This window comes from Talpa occidentalis, unplaced genomic scaffold, assembly GCF_014898055.3.
Source record: "Talpa occidentalis isolate TD23 unplaced genomic scaffold, MPIMG_talOcc4v2.1 talOcc4.16, whole genome shotgun sequence".
In the NCBI taxonomy this organism is placed as follows: Eukaryota; Metazoa; Chordata; class Mammalia; order Eulipotyphla; family Talpidae; genus Talpa; species Talpa occidentalis.
The window spans coordinates 47,123,234-47,148,450 of NW_023601653.1; the positions used below are offsets into that span (position 1 = coordinate 47,123,234).

Below are 25,217 nucleotides of genomic sequence, written 5' to 3' on the forward strand. Positions count from 1 at the left end.
GCTGGGTTCAACCCCATAGGTGGCAAAAAATTAACCCTCTCTGGGTTGAGCTCTGGTAATGCGTAATTTGGGCATTACTCATCCACCTCTCCGGCGGCTGCCTGAGGACCCCTTCCACCACATGGGAGGTGGTTATGGAAGTAACTTGTCCCAGAGCTAGCTTTTGGGAGTCCTTGAAAAGTAGGGCAGCCGCTGCCACCATGCGTAAGCACGGTGGCCAACTGGATGCCACCAGGTCTAACTTCTTAGACAGATAAGCCACAGGGCGCCTCCAGGGGCCCAAAGACTGGGTGAGCACCCCTTTAGCTATGCCCTTTGCCTCGTCTATGAACAGATGGAAAGGTTTTGTAATGTCTGGAAGATCCAAGGCTGGTGCGGACAGTAAAGCCCTTTTTAAGGACTCAAAGGACTGCTGCATCTGGGGAGTTCACTGAAAAGTCACTTTTTCCCAAGTAGCCTCTTATAAGGGTTGAGCTAAGTCTGCGAACCCAGGTATCCATAGCTGGCAAAACCAGGCGGATCCCAGGAACTCACGTACCGCTCTTTTGGTGGCGGGTGTCGGCAACTGTAACACAGTAGCTTTTCTGGCTTCTGTCAGCCACCCGTGGCCTTCTTTGAGGCGATAGCCCAGGTATGTTACCTCAGACAAGCAGATTTACGCCTTTTTTGCAGAAACGCGGTATCCCATCCAGCCCAATTCCGTCAGTAGTTTGGCTGTTCCTGTCCGGCAGGCATGCTCACTCTCTGCCGTAACAGATCATCAACATACTGTAGCAAAATTAATTCAGGAAACCAGCTGCGAAATCCTTGCAAATCCTCATGAAGGGCCTCATCAAAAAGGGTGGGAGAGTTTTTAAACCCTTGAGGTAATCGTGTCCAAGTTAATTGTCCACTGATAGATACCACGTTCTGCATCCTGCCATTCAAAGGCAAACATTTCCTGGCTTTGGGGTGCAAGTGGTAGGCATCTTTTAAGTCCAACACCGTGTACCACACATGAGTAGGTGGCAGGGCACACAGCAATGTATAAGGGTTTGGGACTGTGGGGTGGATGTCTACGACCCTTTTATTTACTTCGCTGAGGTCTTGTACTGGCCAGAAGTCTTGCGAATGTGGTTTTCGCACCGGCAGTAAAGGGGTGTTCCATTGAGAATGACATGTTTTAAGGATACCACTGTCCAGAAGCCTCCGAATATGAGGCGTTATTCCTACCTGGCTTCTGCAGACATAGGGTATTGCTTTACCCGAATGGGTTCAGCCCCTGCCTTTAGCTGGACTATAATGGGTGGTCGGTGGGATGCCAGGCCAATCCCTGCGGTTTCTGCCCAAACATTTGAGAAGGACTTTATCCACCACTCGGAAAGGGGTGGGTGGTCTGGTGTCAGCAACAGGCGGTATTCATCTTGAAGAGAAACGGTGAGGACATGCAGGGGAGAACCTTTAGAGTCTCTAATTTCAACTCTTTCCTGTCCAAATGAGATTTGTGCTCCTACTTTGGTTGAAAGATCCCTTCCAATTAACGGGTACGGGCATTCAGGGATCACAACGAAGGTGTGCAAAACCTGACCTTTATCCAAGTCCACGGACCTTTTAGTGGTCCAAGGATACTGCTTGCATCCTGTAGCCCCTTGTGCCCATGCTGTTGTCGGACAGCTTGCCCAAAGGTTCGGTGAGAACTGAATGCTGTGCTCCTGTGTCCACAAGGAAATTAACGGGTCTTCCCTCCACTTTTAAGGTTAACCTGGGCTCGGGGAGGGTCGAGTCCTGACGGCCCTAGTCACTGTCATCCCTCATGCCCCCGAGCACCAGGAGTGTCAGAAACAGCAGTGTTGTTTGAGGTCATCCCCTGCTTCTTTGGGCATTCTCTGGCCCAGTGTCCTTTCTGAGTACAGTATGCACACTGATCACGCTGTAGAGTCCTGCGTGTGGAGCTGGGGTGGTGGAATGGGGGTAGCTTACCCGGGTCATTCTTTCAAGTGACGGCAAATGGTATTCTGGCCATATCCCGAGCATGGCGTGCATTTTCAGCCTCCCTTACCTTCCGTTCTTCCTGGCGGATAAGCTCAGGAGTTTCGCGTAGATTGTACACCTTTTCCGCCACCTCAATAAGATCTCAAATAGATTTTTCTCCTAGCCTATCTATTCTCTGTAATTTCTGTTTAATGTCAGGAGCTGCCTTGTTAACAAAGGCCATTACCCACGGCCTTGTTTTCCTCTGCCTCCGGATCCATAGGAGTATATTGCCGAAAAGCTTCCATGAGGTGCTCAAGAAAAGCCACAGGGGTCTCCTCCCTTCCCTGCCGCACATCCCCTACCTTGGCCAAATTGGTGGGTTTGCAGGCTGCCGCGCGCAACCCTGCCATTAGAGTCTGGTGGTACACCTGGAGTCTCTCCTGTTAGGAGTTGGCGCCTCAACTCCGTCCGGGGTTCCCAAAGACCACATGGAGCCAGAGATGCAAAAGCAAAAAGGCTTTATTGCTAGCTTAAGCTAGGGTCTGACTCTGCCTGGTGTACTGACACAGCAGTCTCATCAGGTTAAGAGAGGGACCCCCTCCCAGAGCAACCCAGCTGTTTTTGTACTTTGTTCACAGGATGCGGGGACTTTTCACACCAGGGACCAAGTTCGGCCTGATTGGTTATCTCTCCTTGGCACTAGCTAAGTTTCATTTACACTTGTCTTGTGGTTTTTACCCGTCTGGTGGTTTTTGCCCTGAAATGAAACTAGGGCATAGCTGTGCCCTTTAAAATGTCTGTTTTCCTTAAAATGGCTGCTGTCTTGCTATGCCTAATTCTTTAATATCTTACAATCCCCCCTTTTTCTTGTAACTGTGAGAGGAGGCTAATCCTAGCCTCACAGTTGGACTTCTTCTACTTGCAGGTATTGGCTGCATAAGACCAGCATCTGTACTGTGTTAACTCGTTCGCAGATGAAAGCAAGCAAGTGATTGAGTATACAAGGGCCAAATGTTAGCATTAGCATGAGCAAAATTAAAGGTCCCGCAATGGCTGACAATAGGGTCGTTAGCCATGGGGAGGCATTAAACCAAGATTCAAACCACCTCTGCTGAGCCTCTTGCTCTTTTTTTCATTTAGCTAAACCTTCCCTTACTTTAGCAAGGGATTCCTTAACAATCCCTGAATGGTTAACATAAAAGCAGCATTCTTCCCCTAGAGCTGCACATAGCCCACCTTGCTGTAAGAGAATAAGGTCCAGTCCTCGGTGGTTTTGTAACACCACCTCAGCTAAAGAGGATAGGGAATCCTGCAAGTGGGAAATGGAGACTTCCAGTCTTTCAATGTCTATGTCAACAGCCACCCGTAGGCGGGAATACTGGTGATTTTGGGAGATCAAGGAAGCAGTTCCAGTACCGGCCCCTACTAGACTGGCACCCAAAATTACACTGAGAGTGAGGGCAGTAATTGGTTTCCTCTTAGCCCGCTTGGATGTGGGCCCAGTGGTTTTCTCCAGAGAATCAAGGAGGCTATCATATGGATGGTAAACCATTTTGGGAACTAATTGCACAAGGATGCAAAAGTCACGGGTCTGATTTAGGACTGTCCCATGAATACAAGGGGTCAGGCCCGTGGAACACGCCCACCAAGCGTCTAAGGGAGGGAGTATATATGAGTGGAACATGTTAGGGCTAAGGGTCACATACTGAGTGCATAGTTGTTCATGGGACTGGGGCACAGCTCCAACGCATAGACCTTGCCTGGATACTTGTTGCCGGGTTAATTTGGCCTTTTGCTGCCATCGACAGCCACTGTCCTTTATAGAGGTGGAGAGATTTCCAAAGACAGCGATTCCTTCATAGAAGGGAGGGGCTGAGTCATAACACAGCCAGCACGAAGAAGTCAAGACAGGCCGAGAAGCATTAAACACCTGAAACACATGCCCAAGCATTCCAAGGAAAGGGTCAGTCTCAGGCGATTAAGCAGCCTGTACTATTTGTGTGACTGGGCGTTGGAAGTTGCTCGGGGTAGGTGCTGACCTCAAGGAGGGAGAGAAGGCAGTGGTTGCCAGAGTGACGAGCTCTGGGGGATGGGATGGACCTAGGGTCTTACCTGGTCCTAAGATTTTACCTAGGACTTTATTAGGTCCCACTGGCAGGATGGGTGGCAAGGGTTCTTGACGTGAATGAACATAAACCCTCAGAGTAAACAAGACACCCGGATCTATGCCAGGTGCATAGAGTCTTGAGTCCTCAGGTCATTCCTTTAGTCCATTGTGGGAGCAGCTTGGGGTATCTACCTAACTGGGTAAATTTAAGGACAGAGGTGCAATCCCTCGTCAAACAAGGCCCACCTGCCCCCCACTCCCCCCAATGAAAGCCATAACCCAGTGTTTCTGATCCTGGGGTCTTGCCAACCTGAATAAAATCCCCTGTTTTTGGCGCTGTCCAGGAAATATAACCGGTGGAGACACAGCTCCAAGATGCACAGTAGTAATCTCTTGGGTCTCCACAGATGCGGGTGGCCCGCCCCTTGTGTCCCGGGCAAAGGTAAAAGTAACTTTTTCTAATCTGGCTCCGCCCATTGGCACTGTTGCAGGCCCAGACTAGTCAGGATGGGTCCTGAACAGACTTACCCCATTTTCCATCTCCTAGGCCGCAGAGGTCAAAAATTATATCCAGATACCAAGACCCCAGGGAGCTAGGTGCGTGATTCGGACAGCTGTTTTTCCAGTATTTGTATTGCTAAGAGTCCATGTGACGTTCCACGGGGTATGTGGGTTCACCTGAGAGGGTGAGTGGGGAGAGGCACATACAATTTGAAGGGTCAGCAGGAGCAGGAACAGTCTGGTCATTGTGCCGGCTTACTCGGTGGAAGGCTTGTTCGGATCAGTCACTGGGAATTGGTCCGGGTGCTGGCGGAGTTTGAGTCTGACGCGTAGCAGGTTGGAAGGGTCTGCCTTAACCTCCCACTGTTCCAGCTGGTGTTGACTTCTGCTCCCGTTACAGCCCGCGCATGGGTGTAATGAATCCAAGCCGAGATCCCGTCAACCTTTAACGCAAGAGGGGTGATAAAGATAAGTAGGGTCCTTTCCACCGTGCCTCCAGGGTCTTGGGTGCATGTCTGCACACCCACACCCAATCTCCTGGCTGGAACTGGTGGCCCGGAGGCTTATTGGGGTCAGATTCAGTGGAGCCATATAGGCCCCGCAGTTTGGGCCAGGTGTCTGTCCAGACGTGCTGTAGAGCCAGCAGCTGTAATGTGAATGACCCTCCCACATGGAATCCTGAACTCATGCCTAGCCCATGTGGTACCACAGTGGGTAGGTGGCCATACATAATTTCAAATGGCATTAGTCCTAGGGACTATGGGGAGTTCCAGACACGGAACGACGAGTAGGGAAGGAGAAGCACCCAATCCCCGCCAGTCTTTAGGCATAATTTGGTTAAAGTCTCCTTAAGAGTTTGATTCATTCTTTCTACCTGTCCAGAGTTCTGGGGATGGTAAGCACAATGTAATTTCCAATCTGTCCTTAGTGCCTGGGCTAGACCCTGGACTACCCTGGCTACAAAGGAAGGACCACTGTCAGAGCCTATACCTTGTGGAACTCCATACTGGGGTATTATGTCTTCTAGTAGAGCCTTACAGACGACTTTGGCAGTTTTCTTCCTGAAAAGGTATTTATAAAAACTAGTAGATATTTACACCCATATTTATCCGGCTTTACGTCTGTGAAGTCCACTTCCCAAATTTCTGCAGGAAAAGATCCCTGTTTTCTACTACCTGAGATCTTTGCTCTGGGCTGGGGCTTCATGGTCTGACAAGCTGTGCAGTCTGCCAGCAACTCCTGGCACAGTTTATTTTTATGCTGAAAGGCAACTCTGGCTGTTCTAAGAAGTTGCTGCACCTTGTGGCTTCTGAGGTGTGTGGTGGAGTTCAGTCAGTTTAGGAGCAGGCAGCCCATCTGTGTGGGGAGTAGCAAAACTTCCCCAGCCATCCGCCACCCCTTTACTTCTTTAGCCGAGGGAAAGTTTTTGTGGATACAATTACGATCCTCAGTGGAATAGGTTGGGTTCCCTTTTGGCAGAGGGCCCATTCATGGTGGTGGTAGGTTGAGGACCTGGAGGAGCACTGGCTCATCTCCTTCTTGGGCCACTCGCCGTGCCTCTGCATCTGCCCTTTGGTTTCCCTGGGCTTCAGGGGTTTGGCTGGTCTGGTGTCCTCAGCAGTGCACTATGGCCAGCCTCTTGGGCAGCAGGACAGCCTGGAGAAGATCCTGAATATGCTCACCATGTTTGATGGGTTTACCCTCAGAAGTAAGGAGCCCCCTTTTGGCATATATAGCCCCGTGTATGTGAGCAGTAGCAAAGGCGTATCTACTGTCTGTGTACACAGTTAAACTTTGTTCCTCTGCCAGCTGTAGGGCCTTAGTCAGAGTCACCAATTATGCTTTTTGTGCCGAGGTGTCATTTGGAAGGCGCTGGGACCAGATTACTGAGTCCAAACTAACCACTGCTGCCCCAGCCCGCTGGCGCCTCTCCAGAATAAAGCTGCTGCCATCAGTGAACAAAACAAGGTCAGCTGCAGACAGGGGTGTGTCTCGCAGGTCAGGGCGGACCCCTGCCGCCTGGGCCAGAACTTTCTGAAAAGGGTGGATCTCCGTCTCCATATCCAGGTCTGGCAGTAGGGTGGCAGGGTTGAGACCTGAGGAAGCCTTGAGCAGAACCCGGGGAGCATCTAAGTGCAAGCTGTGGCAATGAAGTAACCGGGCATTACTAATCCACTTACCCGGAGGATTACGCAACACCCCTTCCAAGGCATGGGAGATAGCCACCATCACCTGTTGTCCCAGGGTAAGTTTATCGGCGTCCTTCAAGTTGACTGCTGCTGCAGTGATGATACGCAGGCACGGTGGCCAGCCAGCTGCGACTGGGTCCAACTTTTTTGAAAGGTAAGCTACTGGCCTCACCAAGGTCCTAAGGTTTGGGTCAATACTGCCTTAGCGATGCCATTTTTTTCATGCACAAAGAGATTGAAGGCCTTCTCCGGGTCCGGCAAGGCCAGGGCTGGTGTGGTCAGAAAGGTGAATTTAAAAGAGTTAAAGGCCTGTTGATGAGCCTCTCCCCAGGAGAAGGAGTCCTTTGGGGAACTGCCTTCTTTGGTGAGTTCATATAATGGTCCCGCAGTTTCTGCAAACCCAGGGATCCAGAGTCTGCAATAACCCCCAGAGCCAAGGAATTCCCGTACCTTATGCCTGCTCATGGGCGGAGGAGTGTCCAAAATGGTGCATATCATGGCTTCAGTGAGCCACCGTTTTCCTTCCTTGAGTCGGTACCCCAAATAGGTGACCTGTTGACAGCAGATTTGAGCCTTTTTTGCACTGGCCTGATAACCTAGCGTCTACAAGGTGGTGAGAAGTTTTTCTGTGCCACTGACGCATAGCTCCTGGCTGGAGGCAGCTAGAAAGACATCATCTACATATTGAAGAAGTGTTAGGTGGGGGTGACTGCTCTGAAAAGGCATCAAGTCTTGAGCCAAAGCTTCATTAAACAAGGTGGGTGAATTTTTGGGGCCTCACTGGTGGCAAAGCGATTGAGCGCTGGGTTGTGAAGCTGCCCGCAGCCTTTGCAGCGCCAGTTCGATCCCCGGCTGCTCCCCGGCCACCAGAGGAGGGTCCCACATCGTGCACAGACCTCTCCTGCCACCCACTGCTCCCCTCAGCAGTCTATATCACCAGTCTGCCTGTTCCGTTCCCTGCTCTGTCTCTGGTGGATCCTCTCACCCTCCCGTGCATCTGGCCTGTACCCCGGTTCTTGTAAATGAATAAATCTTAAAAAAAAAAAAAACCACATCTGGGGGCCTCCCTGGTGGCGCAAGGGTTAAAGACAGCACTATCAAGCTATGGCTAGCCACTGCAGTAAGAGTTCGATACCTGACCCCCACAGAAGACATCAGACCTCTCCTGCCTCACCATCTGCTCCCCTCAGTAGTGTATTTCAGCACATCTGCCTGTTCTGCTCTCCACTCTGTCTCTGGTGAATCTTCTCACACCCCTGTGTGCATAAATAAATCTTTAAAAAAAATCATCTTACTGTATAAATGGTTACCTTAAAAAGCAGTAGATTAACTGTTATCCTGTATGACACCTACATTATACACTGTGTCACAGAAGTTAGGGAAAATGAAATATCAGTAAAGTGATGAGGAAAATAGGCTGACAGCACTGTGTTCTATTTATCAACCCCATAAACCTACATGGGCTCTTTACCAGCTGAACCATAAGTTAGAACCACATTAATCATTCTCTCATGTGGACAAAACATTGCATTTAGCAGGAAGTGCAAGGGTTTTTGAACATCCTGTCATAGTAACAGTCACAGCTTCACAATATTTTTCTTTACCTTAGTCTTTAAGCAAGAATCCTTTAGAGCAAAGAATATGTAAAGGAATAAGGACAGTCTCTCCAGTAAATGGTGCTGGGAAAACTGGACAGCTACATGCAAAAGAATGAAACTAGAATACTACCTCACACCATACACAAAAACCAACTCAAAATGGATAACTGAAACCATAAAACACAGAGGAAAAAACAGGCAAAAAACGCAAAAAACTCAGAACGGTCACCTCAGAAACATCTGTGAGGACTCATATCACATCCAAAGAAAGTGAAGGAGAAGATAAACAGCTGGGACTACATCAAACTAAAAATCATCTGTAGAGCAAGAGAGACAATAACAAAAACAAAGTGACACCCTATGGGTTGGGAGTGGATATCTGCACTCCCTAGAACTGATGAGGGACTCATTTCAAAGATATACAAACAGCTCACCAGACTCCACAAACACAAAGCTAAGAACCCAGTCAAAAAATGGAAGAACAAAAAAGCCATTTCTCAAAGGGAAATGCAAATGGCCAGCAGGTATTCATAAAATGCTGAACTTCACTTACAAACAGGAAAATGCAAATCAAAACCACAATGAGACACCACCTCACACCAGTGAGAATGGTTCCTATTTAAAAAACAGGCTACAAATGCTATGGATGATGTGGAGAAAAAGGAGACTCTTACACTGCTGGAGGGAATGCAAACTGGTCCAAGCACTAAGGAAAGCTGCATGGAAGATCCTCAAATTACTAAAAATGGAGCGACCACCTGACTCAGCAATTCCACTCCTCAGAATCTACTTAAACACAAAAACATGAATTCAAAAGGAAACCTGCATTCTTATGTTTATTGCAGTACTATTTACAATAGCTAAGATATGGAAACAAACACAAATACCCAAAAATAAATGACTGGATGAAAAAGATTTGCTATATATACAAATGGACTATTACTCAGCAGTCAAAAAAGAAAAAAATCATGACATTTGCAGAAACATGGATGGTTGGATGGGATTATGTTCTGAAAGAAGATAGAAGGAAAAAGATAAATATAGGATTGCTCACTTCTAGGAGGAATATAGGGAAACTGAAAAAAGGGTCAGAGGGGAAAAAAAGACAAAACTAGTAGGCAAATTACAGATCTGAGACACCCAGCAGGGGAATGGGAGGGAGAGGAACAAACAAGGGGAGGGAAGAGCACAAGGGACCGTGGTGATGGATCACAGGTGAGGTGATGATGAAAAATTTAGACAGAATTTACACGAGGGCAACAATCAAATATTGTACAAAGATGAACAACAATGTAATAAAAAAAATTTCAGGGGCCTCCCTGGTGACACAGTGGTTAAGTCTCAGCACTATGAAGCTATTCTCTGCCACTGCAGCAAGAGTTCAATTCCTGGCCAGGGAGCTGACCCACATGGCACAGCAGACCTGTCCTGTCTCCCTGCTGCTCCCCTCAGCAGTGGATTTCAGTAGAGCCACCTGTTCTGCTCTCCACTGGTGAATCCTCTCACTCCCAAACCTTTGGCTTGCACCCGAGTTTTTATATACATAATCTTCAAAAAATTCCTTTCTTTTGTAGAACTGGGTGTAGGCCAGAGGTGCAGGGGATGAGGGGATTCACCACATACAGAGTGTGGAGAGGAATAGACAGAGCCACTCAAATACACTAGCGGGAGCAGTAGGTGAGACAGGAGAGGCCTATGTGGGTTGGCTCCCTAGTCGGGGATCAAACTCTGGCCATAGTGGCGATAGTGCTGAGACTTAACCCCTAGGTCACCAGGGAGGCCCCAAGATTTTCATCTTGAAAGGTGGGTAAGGACAGTTGCAGACCCCAATCTATAGTAGATATCACACAGTTCCACTTTTCCTTCTAATGGAATGGCATTCCGGTGTTGAGCAATTCCAGCATTAGGGTGGCTCCATGGAGGCTTAGAGTACTGGACAGAATGTGATGACACAGTTAGAAAACCCAGAGAGATCACTTACCAATGCAAAATGCCATGTACCATGTAGACAGACAGCTACCTTGGATACGAACAGCATCACCCAGGAACCAAGAGGACACGAGAACCAACAGCAACAGGAACAGCTACATAATCACTACATGAACTTGGAGAATAGAGTGAACAAGAAAACTTCATGCAATTATAATTTAAACTGAATGTTTGCTCACATAGCGCTCAACTGAATGACGTGGTTTGTGTTCATATATTCGAATATTTTAAATATTTCATAATATAAAAAATATTCAAAGAAAAATGTTCCTCATCTGTGCTGACATACTCCTGGACTGAGTTCAGGTATAGGATAATTAGGCAGGGAAATGCATGGTGTCTGCCCAACAAAATAAAAATGCAGTGTAGATATGTGCATAGTTTCTACCAGACAGTGTTGCACTGCTCTGTAACTTTTCTAGGATTGCTGAAGGTTGAATTCCATAATTTCCCTACACACATTACCCCTGTAGGATTTCTCTCCTGACCTATACCCCCATGCAGTGAGAGTTCCTTCTGGCAGAAAGCCACCCCACAGCACTGACAGTCACAGGGTTTCTCTCCTTCAAGTTCTCCACTAACCAGTGGTATCTGATTTGTAGTGAAAAGCTTTACTACCTTCTGGATACTCACATACACGAAGGTCAGTTATCAGTTATCTATGGAGTCAAACTAAGGGCTAACCTCCAGGGGAAAGTTTCCCTACTCTCCAGAAATTAATAAATTATCCTGTGTGAATGCTGATGTACACTCATAATTGACTTCTGAGCTACAAGGTTGTCAGAAAAATCATGACCCATACTTGCAAGAGACATAGAGAAAAGTAGGTCATGACTTTCCTGACAACCCAGTAGTTCTCCTACACATTCATGGGGTTTCTCTCATGTGAGAATTCTCTGATGTACAGTAATGCCTAATTTCCAGGACAAAGTTTTCCTATCTCCTTGACATTCATAGAGTGTCTGTGCAGTGGAACATCTGGAGTGTATATAAAGGTCTGATTTCCAGGAGAAAGTTTTACGACAGTCTTGTCATTCACAGAGTTTCTCTCCAGTGTGCATTCTGCATTGGTTACTGAGGGCTGACTTACTGAAGAAAGCCTTCCTATACCCTCGACATTCATAGGGTTTCTCTCCAGTGCAACTTCTCTGATGTTTATTGAGGGATTTCTAGTAAACAGTTTTCCTACACTGTTGACATGCATAGGGCTTCACTCTCTCTGAGTTTCCTGACATTCCTAGGGATTGTCTCTAGTGACTTCTCTGATGTCTAGTGAGAGCGTGTTTACTGGAAAAAGTTTTCCCATACTCTTGACATTCATAAGGCTTCGCTCCAGTGACTTCTCTGACAGTGACTGAGGGATAATTTCCAGTAGAAAGCCTTCCCACATTCTTGACACTCACAGGGTTTCTCTGCAGTGTGCATCCTCTGATGTAGAACAAGAACTGACTTCTCGGAGAACACCTTCTGACACTCTTGCCATTCATAGGGCTTCTCTCCAGTGTGACTTCTCTGATTTTGACTGAGGGATGATTTCCAGTGGAAAGTCTTTCCACACTTTTGACACTCAAAGTTTCTCTCCAGTATGAATTCTCTGATATAAACTGAGAGTGTGCTTACTGAAAAAAGTTTTCCCACACTCCTGATATTCATAGGGCTTCTCTCCAGTGTGACTTCTCTGATGTACAATTAGGTCATGCTTACTGGAAAAAGTTCTCCCACACTCTTGACATTCATAGGGTTTCTCCCCAGTATGACATCTCTGATGTGCAATGAGGGTATGCTTACAGGAAAAAGTCTCCCCACACTCTTGACATTCATAAAGCTTCTCTCCAGTGTGACTTTTCTGATGTTGACTGAGTGAAGATTTCCAGTGGAAAGTCTTCCGACACTTTTGACATTCATAAGGTTTCTCCCTAGTGTGAACTCTCTAATGTCCAATGAGGTCTGACTTACTGGAAAAAGTTTTCCCACACTCTTCACATTCGTAGGATTTTTCTCCAGTGTGAGTCCTCTGATGTAGAACAAGAACTGACTTAGGGGAGAACACTTTCCTACATGCTTGACATTCACAGGGCTTCTCTTCAGTGTGACTTCTCTTAAGTACAATGACGGTGGATTTACTGAAAAAAGTTTTCTTGACATTTTTAAGTTTTCCCTGAAGTAGCAAGATGACTGATTTCCAGGAAAACATTGTCATACGCTTTTCATATTCATAGAGTTTCTCTCTAGTGTGTATTCGGTGATGGTAAGAGAGGGCTGATTTTTTGGAGAAAACGTTTCTACACTTTTAACATTCACAGACCTTCTTTTCTTTGTCTTTTTTTTTTTTAAGATTTATTTATTTATACAAGCACTGGGTACAGTCAGAAGCGCAGGAGGGTGAGAAAATTCACCAGAGCCAGAGCAGGAGCAGAACACACCGACCGTCAAAATATAATGCTGAGGGGAGCAGCGGGCGTGGCAGGAGAGGTCTGCGTGCCATGTGGGACCCTCTCCGCCTGCAGCCGGGGATCAAACAAGTACTGAGGAGGCTGTGGGCAGCTTCGCAGTGCGGCGCTCAACCGCTGCACCACCACGGGAGGCCCTCTTTGTGAGTCTTCTGATGTTTATCTGGTCTCACTTGTGGTAGAAAGTCTTTGTACAATTTCGACATTCATATGGTTTTTCTCCTGTTGTTTGAGTCCTCTGATGTTTATAGAGGGCTGGTTTACGGGAGAAAGTTTTCCTATACTCGTGACATTCATAGGGTTTATCCCTTGTATGAGTTCTCTGATATACACTACAAGCTGACTTCTGCCTGAAAGTTTTCTTACGTAACTGACACTTATAATGCTTCACTTCTGCTTCAGATTGTGGATGTAAAGCGAGGGCAGTCTTCCATGAGAAAGTTTTCACATAATCTTTAGAGCCAAACAATTTCTCTGTAGTGAGATTTCTCTGGTATCTACTCTGTAAGGAAATCTCAGAGGTGTCCCAACATTTATAAGATTGATCAACTGCTTTTGTTTTCTGATGTTTAGTCAGAACAGAGATTTTAGGGAATGTTTCACCATATGCACTGTATTCAAAAGTATTCTGTCCTGAGTACTCTCATGCTGATGGGTGGAAAATATGCTTTTGAGATTGGCCCTACTTTCTTAACATTTCTGCTGCTCATCTTCAACATATCTAGGAAGATTCAAATGTACTGGATTCACCTCCGCAGGTCTCCCCCTTTCATTACATGGACAGGGAGTCGGTCCTTCTTGGGTTCCGTCTAGGACAATGAAAGGTAGCTTATCGCAGGTGTCCCTATACTTGCTGTATTTAAGGGCAGTCCCTTCTGCAAAGGCTTCTCCCTGTGTAAATATTGTGTCTTGTTCAAGGTGTTCCCCTGCTCACAAAATTCAAAAGGCAGTTGAAAAATTTGAATTGCCTGAAGACTAAGGTGCTCAGGATACTTGATAAATTCCCTAATTGTATTAAAGACCTCCTTGTTCTCTCCAGTATGCTCTTCATGAGGCCCACCAGGGGTAAATATTTCCTATATATAGTAGAGTTGTCAGCCATCATTTTTTAAAATAGATTATGTAATGATTTTTTTTTAAAGATTTATTTATTTACTTATACAAGGACTGGGTACAGTTGGAAGCGCGGGAGGGAGAGAGAATTCACCAGAGTCAGAGCGGAGAGCAGAACAAGCAGAATGAGGGGAGCAGCAGGCGGCAGGAGAGGCTGCCCGCCATGTGGGACCCTTACCTGGTGGCCGGGGATTGAACCGGCACTGCAGAGACTGCGGGCAGCTTTGCAACCCAGCGCTCAACCGTTGCACCACCGGGGAGGCCCATGTCAGCCATCATTGCTGAAATGTTTCCATTTTTGATATTGTGGTTCAAACGATGAATTGAGTCCAAATTGCCTTTTTTCCCTAAGTCAGATGTCTCATTGGTTGATAATTTGCGGTTGGCGGTAAGAACTTGCCACAAATGTCTGCCCTGATTTGGCGGGTTGTCTTGAGTCAGGTAATCCAGTGTGGACATCTAAAAGGAGATAAAAATGACCCTGTCTATAAATAACTTACATTTTGACTGAATGCTACTAAGAGGCACAAAAGCTTCTATACTACAGCACAACTTACAGGTACTGATTTTTTGATTCATGCTTTTTTGCCCCTAACAAATTATGGGAAAAATAGACTATTTTGTCTCTTTATTTTTATTTTGGCATAGAAGAGCTGGGGTGTAGGCCAGAGGTACAGGAGTGGGGGGTACTGTGAGGGAGTGAGGAGACAGACTGGGGAACAGACAGGCAGATGGACTGAAATACACTGCTGATGGGAGCAGCAGGTGAGACAGAAGAGGTCTGCTGCACCAACATGGGTAAACTCCTTGTCCATGGATCAAACTCAGGCCATAGCAGTGAGAGCTTAGAGACTGACCTCTAGGACTTCAGGGAGGCCCCAATTAACAGATTTTCTAATGCCAAACCAGTATGACAAGGAAGCAGTAAAACTTATTTCATGTTGTTTTTATAAAATCATAAATATTTGGTAAAAAGACTCACTTCACTATAGATGTTGATTTCAACCAGGAGCATTTACTCTAACATACAGCCTATATACTTTCCTTCTTAGAATGACCCTGTGCAACTCTTGCTGGTACTTTCTGAATAATCAAGCCCTGTAGATGTCATGGTTTCTCTGGAGAACCTATTGATTCACAGTGATACAGGGTCATATTCCGATCACTTTAAGAAAGAGCACTGCTAAGACTCAAGGATTCTGCATATACATTTCCTTAGTTTTCATTTCTCCTTTGGCACTGGCTATATATAGTAGAGTTGTCAGCCATCATTGCTGAGATGTTTCCATTTTTGATATTGTGGTTCAAACGATGAATTGAGTCCAAATTGTCTTTTTTCCCTAAGTCAGTGTTGCAGAGGTTCTCAAAGACAAGTACTTCCCTCCATGGCAGAAAGAGATCTTTTTGTCAATTCTTATTTGAATATTATATCACATGCTGCTCAGAATCCTAATACATGCAGCAAACTCCGCCTCATCATTGTATCCAACTTTCCCCTGCATATCGACAGGAAAAAAGCTCTGCAATCCAGCCTGTGGCCATCATCATTAAAGGCTTTTTCCACATCCTTCTGAGATGAACATTCTTGGTATTCTCACCACAATCAATGGTACTTGTGTTTCTACTTCATTCATAGCATCTCAAGTTTTGATGTAATATGTTAGTCTTAGCTATATCACACTTTCATTGATACCTTTACTTTCTTCCCAATGATCCCCACGAGAAGGTGGAGTTGCACAGGCCAAACTTCTCCCCAAGGTATAATATGAGCCCCCAACCTGAATCTCTTGGTTCCATGACTTTAGATACCACAACCTCAGGCTTCCCCTCCCATGTCACAGAACATCCCTTCCCACACTGAACAATTTCTGGTTCCTCCTCAGCCTCACAATTTATTATGTGGGCGGTCGCAAGGCTTGCCTCTGAAACACTACTCATGCTCTAAATAGCTCTCCAGTCAACCCCCCCTATCAATTTTGAATTAGGCACCTGCTAAGTGACATCTCCAATAGCAATACACAGCCCCTAGCCCAGACTGCATTGGGAACTATACATACGACATGTCAGTGCAAAGCATTCATCTCACCTAAGCTCTAAAAGAAAAGAATTAATCTCTATAATGATGCCTTTGGAACACAAATACAAAAATAACATCCCCCACTTTATCTCACTCATCCTGGTCAAGCATCCTCTGTGGCTTTACTTCTCTACTTCATATATGTATTTATTATATTTTCCTTTTTCACCGAATGTGACTTCAGAAAGCAAAGGCCATTTCTGAGATTATTGTTGCTCTCCCCTCTCAAAGAAAATTGACCACTGGATAAACTTTCCATGAACACACTGAAAGAATAAAAAAATGGCTGAACAAGTACCTAAAGACAACGGTCTGTGGGGCCTCCCTGGTGGTGCAGGGGTTAAGATGTAACCTCTGAAGCTGTCCTCAGCCACTGCAGCACGAGTTCGCTCCCCAGGCTGGAGCTGCCCACATGGCACAGCAAACCTCTCCTGTCTCCCCACTGCTCCCATCAGCAGTGTATTCCATTCACTCTGCCTGTTCTGTTCCCTGCTCTGTCTCTGGTGAATCCTCTCACCCCCTCCCATACATCTGGCCTGTACCCCGGTTCTTGTATAAATAAATAAAACTTAAAAAAAAAAAAAAAGAAAAGGCTTTGCCACATTCTTCACATTTATAAGGTTTCCCCCCAGTATGAATTCTCTGTTGTTGACTAAGCTATGATGGCCACATTCTTCACATCCATAAGGTTTCTCCCCAGTATGGGGAGCAGAACAGGCAGACTGACGAAATACACTGCTGAGGGGAGCAGTGGGTGCAGCAGGAGAGGTCTGTCATGCCATGTGGGACCCTCGCTGGTAGGGATTGAACCGGCGCTGCAGAGGCTGCGGGCAGCTTCGCAGCCCAGTGCTCAACCGCTGCGCCACCAAGGGAGGCCCTCCCCAGTATGAATTCTACGATGTTGAGTAACTTTTGAATTATTATTAAAGGCTTTGCCACAGACTTCACATTTGTAAGCTCTCTCACCAGTACGAATTCTGTGATGTTGACTAAAATGTGACTTGAGCTTAAAGGCTTTCTTACATTCTTCACATCTGTACGGTTTCTCACCATTATTAACTCTCTGATGTTGGGAAAGGCGACACAAGCCTAGAAAGGTTTTACCACAGTCTGGACACATGTAAGGCTTTTCTTTAGTAGGACTTCTTACATGGTTAGTCAGTTGTGGATGCCAATTCAAGGCTTTACCACAATCTTGACATTTGTGCAGTTTCTCTCTCTAATACTACTGAGCCATTAAAAAGGATACCTCTGACCATTTGCAATAACAAGGATGGAATGTTGGGGGTGGATTATGCTCAGTAAAATGAATCAGAAGGAGAAAGACTTACTGGATGAATACACTCCTATATGGAAGAAAAAAAGCAAAGAAACTGACAATACAAACCAAAATCAACTTTAGAAATAGGACTGCAGAATTGAGAGTACTGAAGTGGTAGGGACAGTGGGTGTGGGTACAACAGTGGGAGGGGGCTCAAAAATCTATAGAGAGACCCATGAGTGCACTGGTGGTGGGTGTGGTGGTGACAGCCATCTGAGAAGATGAGATTCTATTCCTTAAATCACAGAGAGCAAGGGAAACCAACGTTTCCTTGATCCCCCCAAAAACTAAGAAATACTGTGAAAACACTGAAATGAAGCAAATTCCCTAAAACATGTGGTATTTGGAAAACAACAATAAGGTATAAATTTAAAGCATTAAACAATTACACTAGCCACGAGAGAGATCTCAGCTGAGCTATATAACTTCACATCCCGAGGAATTAGAAAACAACCATTTAAGCTCCATATTGGCAGAAAGGACATTTAAAAATTAATAGGAAATACATAAATGTAACATCATGGCCAAAAGGTAGGAGTTTCTTATTAAAAGAAGTCTGGATTTTGAAAGATCAACAAAACTGACAAAACCTTAGTGCAATTCAGTAAGAAGGAAAGGCAGAGGACTCAAATGTCAGAGAGGAGATGCCCCCAGGGAAAGCAAGACTTCCCAAACATTGTTAGGATGCTTTCCTGTTGCCCACTGCACCTCTCAGCTGTGTCTTGTGCTGAATTCATTCCACTTACCTGGGAGGATGACGGGATTTGCACTTCTCTTCATATCCCAGCACTCCCATGTTTTGCTCCAACAAGACGACCAGGGTGGGCGTAGACACAGCAAGACCTGTTTATTAGGACAGGTAATGTGAGAGGTCCTGGAGATTCTCAAATTCTCAATGCAGTATTGTGTTCAATAGAGAGGACAATATAGAAGGTTCTAGAAAAAGATCACTGCTAATACTTTTCTGACCACACCTTTACTAGAAATCATTTAAATTTTCATATCCTGAGAACCATTTCTAAACCAGAGTCCTAGGAATGTGGTAGAAGCTTGGTTTTTAGCTTGTAGCAGTAACGCTTTAGGCACTGATTTTCTTGAATGAGCCCTAATAAAGAGAGCAGGTTGCAGATCACCTTAAGAAAGGAGACGTTTAAGTCATGATGAAACAGCATGAGACTTTCTTTCCAACAAACCCACACTGTTTTTCTTTAAAGCAGGGATCGAAAAGTATCCTACAAATTGGGACATCCCTGGAGCAAACCCACACACAGCATAGGAAAAGGTGAGGCAGATTAGGACATCTAGAGGGATATTCTTCTCACCCAAGGACACCAGGTTCTTGTAGGTCTCTAACATCACATCCCTGTACAATTCCCAGGGTCATGATCGAATACTAACAAAGCAACAACAATCATATTTGAACATTTAGTGTCCTAGACGCCATTCCCACAGCTTTTATTAGATTCTTGTATAAACCAGATATTATTCTCTGAGTTTAGTAATACACTTGATCTTTTATGTGAACATTTCCTCAAACATCCAGAAAATTAGAAATCTGGGTTGTCCCTATTGATCTGAGCTAAAATGGATCAGAGAGGACCCTAAAGGAATGTGCACAGCCAGATCCAGGCAGTCCTGTTTCTCCTCAGAAGATTCTATGGCCACATCTCTGAAGGTCAAGGGTTCCTGAAATCAAAATACACAGTTACTATGGGGCCACTAGCAGAGCTCTAAATGGGACACGAGATGAAGAGAAAGTTAAAAGGGGCCCCCACGGTGACACAAGGGGTTTAGTCTATGAAGCTATGGCAACCACAGCACCATGAGTTCCACACCCGGACAGGCAGCTGACCCACATGGTGCAGCAGACTTCTCCTTTCTCACCTGCTGCTCCCCTCAGCAGTGGATTTCAGTAGATCTACACATTCTGCTCCCCACTCTGTCGCTGGTGATTCCTCTCAGCCCCCTGACTCCCTCAACTCTGGCCTATACACCAGCTCTTGTATGTGTAAATAAATAAAATAAATCTTAAAAAAAGGAAAGAGAGAGACATGGTTCTGAGGGGAGAAGAATGCCCTATGTACTAAGATCTGTGTTTACACACTAATAGTCTAATGCACCCACTGAGCATAGATGATCACATACATCCATGAAAATACCATGGACGCTATAATTTCAGTGATGTCAAATCTGACCCAAGGGCACATATTTGTATAGCAAAGAGGCAGGACAATGGGGAAAATTCGTAGTAGAAACTGAGCTGAAAGACTTGAAGGAAATTGTAGGTCATGATCGAATACTAACAAAGCAACAACAATCATATTTGAACATTTAGTGTCCTAGACACCATTCCCACAGCTTTTATTAGATTCTTGTATAAACCAGATATTATTCTCTGAGCTTAGTAATACACTTGATCTTTTATGTGAACATTTCCTCAAACATCCAGAAAATTAGAAATCTGGGTTGTCCCTATTGATCTGAGCTAAAATGGATCAGAGAGGACCCTAAAGGATTGTGCACAGCAGGTTTTGTAGCCGACAAGAATGGACACTAGTAAAAAAGGGAAAGACACAGAAGACAGTATATAATGTGACCTTTTCAAGTAATAAAAATGGGGGCCACATACACATGAAATTGATGAATATAGCCATGTCAACAAATTCAGGATTATATCAAAGAGTATGAAGGAAACCAAGCTCTGGGTGATACTTTTTGCATATTTCATATCCATGTTGTAGACCTACAACATGGAATCCATTATAATAAGAACTACCATTTTGAGTGTAATTTCTCAAAAAAAGTTACATAACATGTTGAACTTATAATTTCATGACAGTTGCATATGGTAAAATTTTTGTTTCTTTTTCTGGAAGTAGAAACAAGTTATGAAGAGAAAGTATGTGAAATGACTGGCATTTCCATTGACATTCAAACCAAAAAGAATGAAATAACTTCAATTATTAAAGTTAAAGAAGGTGAAGGACGTGAACACCGAAAATTACAAAAATCTATTAAAGGAAATAAAAGACACAAAGAAAAAGAAAGATAGCTGTGTTCCTGGGTAGGAAGAATTAACATCATTAAATGGCCTTACTGCCCAAAGCAATTTACAAATTTAATGCAATACCTATCCAAATAACAAGGACTTCCTTTTGTCAGGAAATAGAATTATTACCACATTTATATGAACCCACAGAAGGTCCCAAATAGCTAAAAGATCTTGAGAGAAAAGAAGAAACTGTAAGTATCACACTTTCTGACTTCACAATATATTAAACGCCAATAGTAATCAAAAACCAGTATTGTACCGGAACAAAACCAGAAGACAACTGAAAACCCAGAGAGCAAATCATGCAAATAAAGAGTTCATCTTTGACAAAGTAAAGTCATACAACGGAAACAACACAGCCTCTTAAATAATTGGCGCTGGGATGGAGCCTCCCTTGTAACCAAGGGGTTAAGATTCGGCACTATCAGGGCTACCCCAGGGCAGGGAGCAGATCCCTATGTGGCACAGATGACCTCTCCTGTCTCCCCCACTTCTCCTCTCGGCAGTGTATTTCAGTAGCTCGGCCAGTTCTTCTCCCCACTGTCTCTGGTGAATCCTCAGAGCCCCTTCATGTCTGGTCAACAGCCCAGTTCTTCTATGCATATGTAAATAAATATATCTTCAAAAAAATAAATGGTGCTGGGAAACATGTACAGCTACTCGCAAAAGTAAGAACCAAGACCCATACCAAACTCGATACACAAAATGAATTCCAGATGGATTCAACGTTTGGACAAAAGAGCCCCAACCATGAAGTACTGAAAGAAAATAAGGAGTACACTACCAGACAGCTGCTACAAACTATATTAGGGAACAAAACCCCAACACCAAGGGAAGCAAAAGCAAAAATCAGCAAGTGGGACAAAACCAAACCTAAAAGCTTTTGTACCTCAAAAGAAACCAGCACAAAAGCAGAGAGGCATCCTACAGAAGAGAAAAAAAAATCTGCAGGCCAACATCTCACAAGGGGTTCATTTCAAAATTTATAATGTTCCCAAACAATTTGAGAAACTAACAATCAGCTCAATTAAAAATGGGCAAAGGAACTACATAAACAGTTCCCTAAAGAGGAAATGCCCATGTCCTACAGACACAGGAATGCCGATGTCCTACAGACACATAGTCATCTTAACTCACTGTAAGAGAAACGTAAATTAAAACCACACTGAGATGCCACCTCTCTCCTGTAGAATGGCCCAAATAAAAAAGAATGGAATTCACAACACTGGAGAGGTTGCAGAGAAAAAGGAGCTCTCACCCATGGCTGGTGGCCATGACAGTTGGTACGGTCTCTGTGGATAACGGTGCAGAGATTTCTTAAGGATATAAAAACGGAAATTCCATATGATCAGCAATACCTCCGTAAGTTGTTTATCCAAACGTGAAAATTCATATACAAAAAGATTTATCTACACCTATGAGCAGGACAGCACTGTTCCCAACTTGCCAATCATGGCCCAACCTACATCCCTTCAACAGAGGCAGGGACAGGAAGGATGGAGCACACGCAGTGGAGGACTGCAGGGCTGTGAGGAAAGAGCAAGGGGTGGCACTCAGGACAAAATGGGTGGGCCAGGAGGTGATTATCTTGAGTGAAATAAGTCAAAAAGTAAACACACATATCAGATGGCTTCACTCATCTCTGGAATATTAAATACCCAAAATAGGGCCTCCCTGGTGGCACAAGGGATTAATACGCAACCTATGAAGCTCGAGTTCGAACTACCGAAAGGGCGCAACGCAGCAGGACTCTCCGGACTTGCCCGCTGCTCCCCTCAGCAGTAGACTCAGTCAATCTGCCTGTTCCGTTGCCCTCTCTGTCTCTGGTGAATCCTCTCTCCACCCACACGTCTGACCTGTACCCCAGCCCTTGTATGCATAAATAAATAAATCTTTAAAAAATAAATACCCAAAATACATTTACAGGCAAAAATACCATAGGAATAAAACCTGAACGAGGCAAAAAGAAGATAAAGGTTACCACCAGGGAACAAGGAAAGGGTGGAGAAGTTAGAGAGGGGGCAATTGGGGTATGGGCCAGGGTGGTTTGGTAGCGGGGAAAAAAGGTAGGACAAAACCTATTAGGAATGTAAGAGAAAACTGACAACTATTTCAGCAGAAGGCTTTTAGTGCCACACAGGTCAAGACAGACTGAGGAGGCCAAAAATAAGTAAAAGAAGTAAACATGCAAACAAGTATAGGAAGATTTAAAACAATTGGGGAAAAAACCCCGAAATTTCCCCAAGGTCACACACAGTATTGTCAAATCAATATGGCAGGAAATTTGGGGAAGGCAAAGGCTAGAGAAATATAACTGGACTTGAGAACATCTTAGGGTGTAGTGAGCCTCACGAGCAATGTATTAAGCCTACACCAAGGTGAAACGTAAAGTGCCAGAAAATATGACTTAACAGCCTATTGGGCACCTTGGGTTTCTAGACCACCTGAGGCATGGGGAGGTATTTAAGGACCCCCACTGGACTCAATGTCACACATGCCAAGACTGATTCCTGCATGAAAGAGCCTCCAAGAGTTGTCTGGGACACACCATATCATTTTTTTGTTTAAAAGATACTTATTTATGCATACAAGAACTGGGGTACAGGCCAGAGTGAGGATTCACCAGCGATAGAGTGGGAAAAAGAACAGGCAGACTGACTGAAATCCACTGCTGAGGGGAGCAGTGGGCAAGTCAGGAGAGGTCTGCTGCACCATGTGGGTAGCTCCATGGCTGGGGATGGAGCTCGTGCTGCAGTGGCTGGAGACAGCTTCATAGGTTATGTCTTAACTAACCCCTTGCGCCACCAAGGAGACCCACACTGTATTATTTTAGCAACTTCAGAGAAACCTTAAAAATTAAGTTGACCTTTTTAAATGACATGTGTCTTCTTCACCCCCATTCTGCACTCAGGTCCTCAGACCCCACTCCTCTTCCTTCTCCTTCACCCCACACCTGACCAGTGCAGAACTCGGGAAGTGTTTATTTCCAGATGGGTGAAAAGCCACAGTCCATCATCGAGGTCAACCAGACATAGTTTCAGACTCTGCTCTGCATGAGCATCAGGGCAGAGCCCAATCTCCACGCATGTGATTTCCTGGATCTACAGGACACCTTTGCCTGATAAAGTGTACAGAGTCAATGTACCACAAGCTAAAGAAAACCAAATCACTCACCAGAGATGTATTCATTATCTGCTGCTCTCCCAGATGCCTGAGGACTGTGGGAAGGAGCTGGAGAGGTGGATGGAGTCCAGCGGGAGAGGACTGAGGCAGTTGTTTACACTTCACCACGGTATATAATTCCTTCCTCCCTCCCACACGCCTCCCCTCCCTCCCCTGTCTTACCTGCCTCCTGTGTCAAAACACACGTGATTATCCAAGAAATTCTAAGTTCAGACACTTAAAATTTTTTTTCGAAGATGCTTAGTCACATACAAAACTGCTGACCACAATTTCATAGGGAAAGATGCAACTGATGTACCATTTCGCTAGGACACTCCCAGAAATGGTTCCAGGCACTTCCCTCCACCACACCCATGGACACCCCCTGACCATGAAGTGGATCTGCCCCGGGGTGCTGCCCAAAGGGAGTCAGTGCGGTGTGCTCATGAGGAAATGTGCTTTCCCAGGGTCCTGCCTTCCAGGACTGCCTTTCAGTCAGTTCTCCCTGGGAGACACCCAGGTCAGCCATCAGGGGACACGGCTGGGCGACGGCGGACCCAGCAGAAAGGCGGGAAATTCTCACCCACCGGCCTCAGTCAGGGCCGCGGGTCAGCTCAGCCTCCCGCGACACCCCGGCCCCACCGCGCACCTGAAGGGAAAGGCCCAAATGCAGAACCACGAACGTCCAGGAACACACCGGCCGCGCGTCTCCTGAAAGGCAGCAAATCTGGCGGGACCTTTACAGAGAAAACGCGCAGGGACTTGCAGCCCAACCCCGCGCTTCTAACGATCCCCGCGGCGAGAAATTCTAAAATCCCACGACACACACACCTGCCTACATCACACTCAGAACTCCGGAGAGCACGACGGGGCGTCCGTGGAGAGGCTCCGCCGTGTCCGGAGGGGTCCCCAACAACCCCCCTTCCCCTCGCCTCACCCGCCGCTCTGACCCCCGCGCTGGTCTAGCGCCCCGGGCTCCTCCCCCGCGCCCGCCCTCAGGCGTCGCCCGACACTCCTCCACCGTGCGCGCCCCGGCCCCCAGCTCCCCACACCGGGCGCCCGGGACCCCTGCTTCCCACACCGCGCGCCGCCACAGCGCACCCTGAGTCCGGCCTCCCACACGACGCCCGCGCACAACTCGCGCCGCCACTGCCCGCGTGGAGGCTCCGGACGCCCTGACAGGGCGAGGGGCGGGGCCGCGCCTGCGCAGAACCAGGAAGCCTCGCCCCAGAGCCCTTGGCGGGAACTGCGTGAGCGCAGGAGACTACATTTCCCACAATTCTGTGCGCCACCCGGCGCGGGCGTCTAGGCGTGACTTTGGGTTGGGTTTGCAGCCCAGAGGTGGGATGAACAGAGCTTGAGGTAGAATGGGCAGGTGGGCAGGGCCCCTGAAAACTGCCAGGCGGTGGCGAACTAGGTCAGGGTTGTGATGAAAAGCTGCTGAACAGGGCCGCCCTGGGGGTGACAGGGTTAATTCTCAGTGCTCTCACCCTCTCACCAGCTGCTGAAGTCTGAGTTCCCTCCTGGGCCAGGGAGCTGACTCCCAGGGCTCAGCTGACCTCTCCAGTCTCCCCTCTGCTCCCCTCAGCAGTGGATTCAAGTCCTTCTTCTCTCCACTCTGTCTCTGGTGACTTCTCTCACTCACACCCACCCCCCACCTTGGGCCTAGACCCCCGTTCTTGCATATGCAAATAAATGAAATAAA

General features: G+C 46.1%; 1 long non-coding RNA gene across 10 annotated transcripts; it reads right to left on the bottom strand.

Annotated features, from left to right (window-relative positions):
- Positions 1 to 297: 297 nt before the first annotated feature.
- On the bottom strand, positions 298 to 24,691 carry LOC129145968 (uncharacterized). 10 transcript variants are annotated; one of them, XR_008552222.1, is made up of 8 exons: positions 24,614 to 24,691; positions 24,162 to 24,249; positions 18,045 to 18,141; positions 14,079 to 14,359; positions 10,330 to 10,452; positions 7,201 to 8,006; positions 5,552 to 5,622; positions 298 to 5,004 (listed from the first exon to the last, which is right to left on the bottom strand). It is a non-coding gene; the product is annotated as an uncharacterized LOC129145968 (long non-coding RNA). The 10 variants fall into 10 exon arrangements; XR_008552225.1 differs by lacking the exons at positions 298 to 5,004; positions 5,552 to 5,622 and adding an exon at positions 5,629 to 7,019 and having other exon boundaries at positions 7,201 to 7,302; positions 7,925 to 8,006; XR_008552219.1 differs by lacking the exons at positions 298 to 5,004; positions 5,552 to 5,622 and adding exons at positions 5,629 to 7,019; positions 23,525 to 23,581.
- Positions 24,692 to 25,217: the final 526 nt, after the last annotated feature.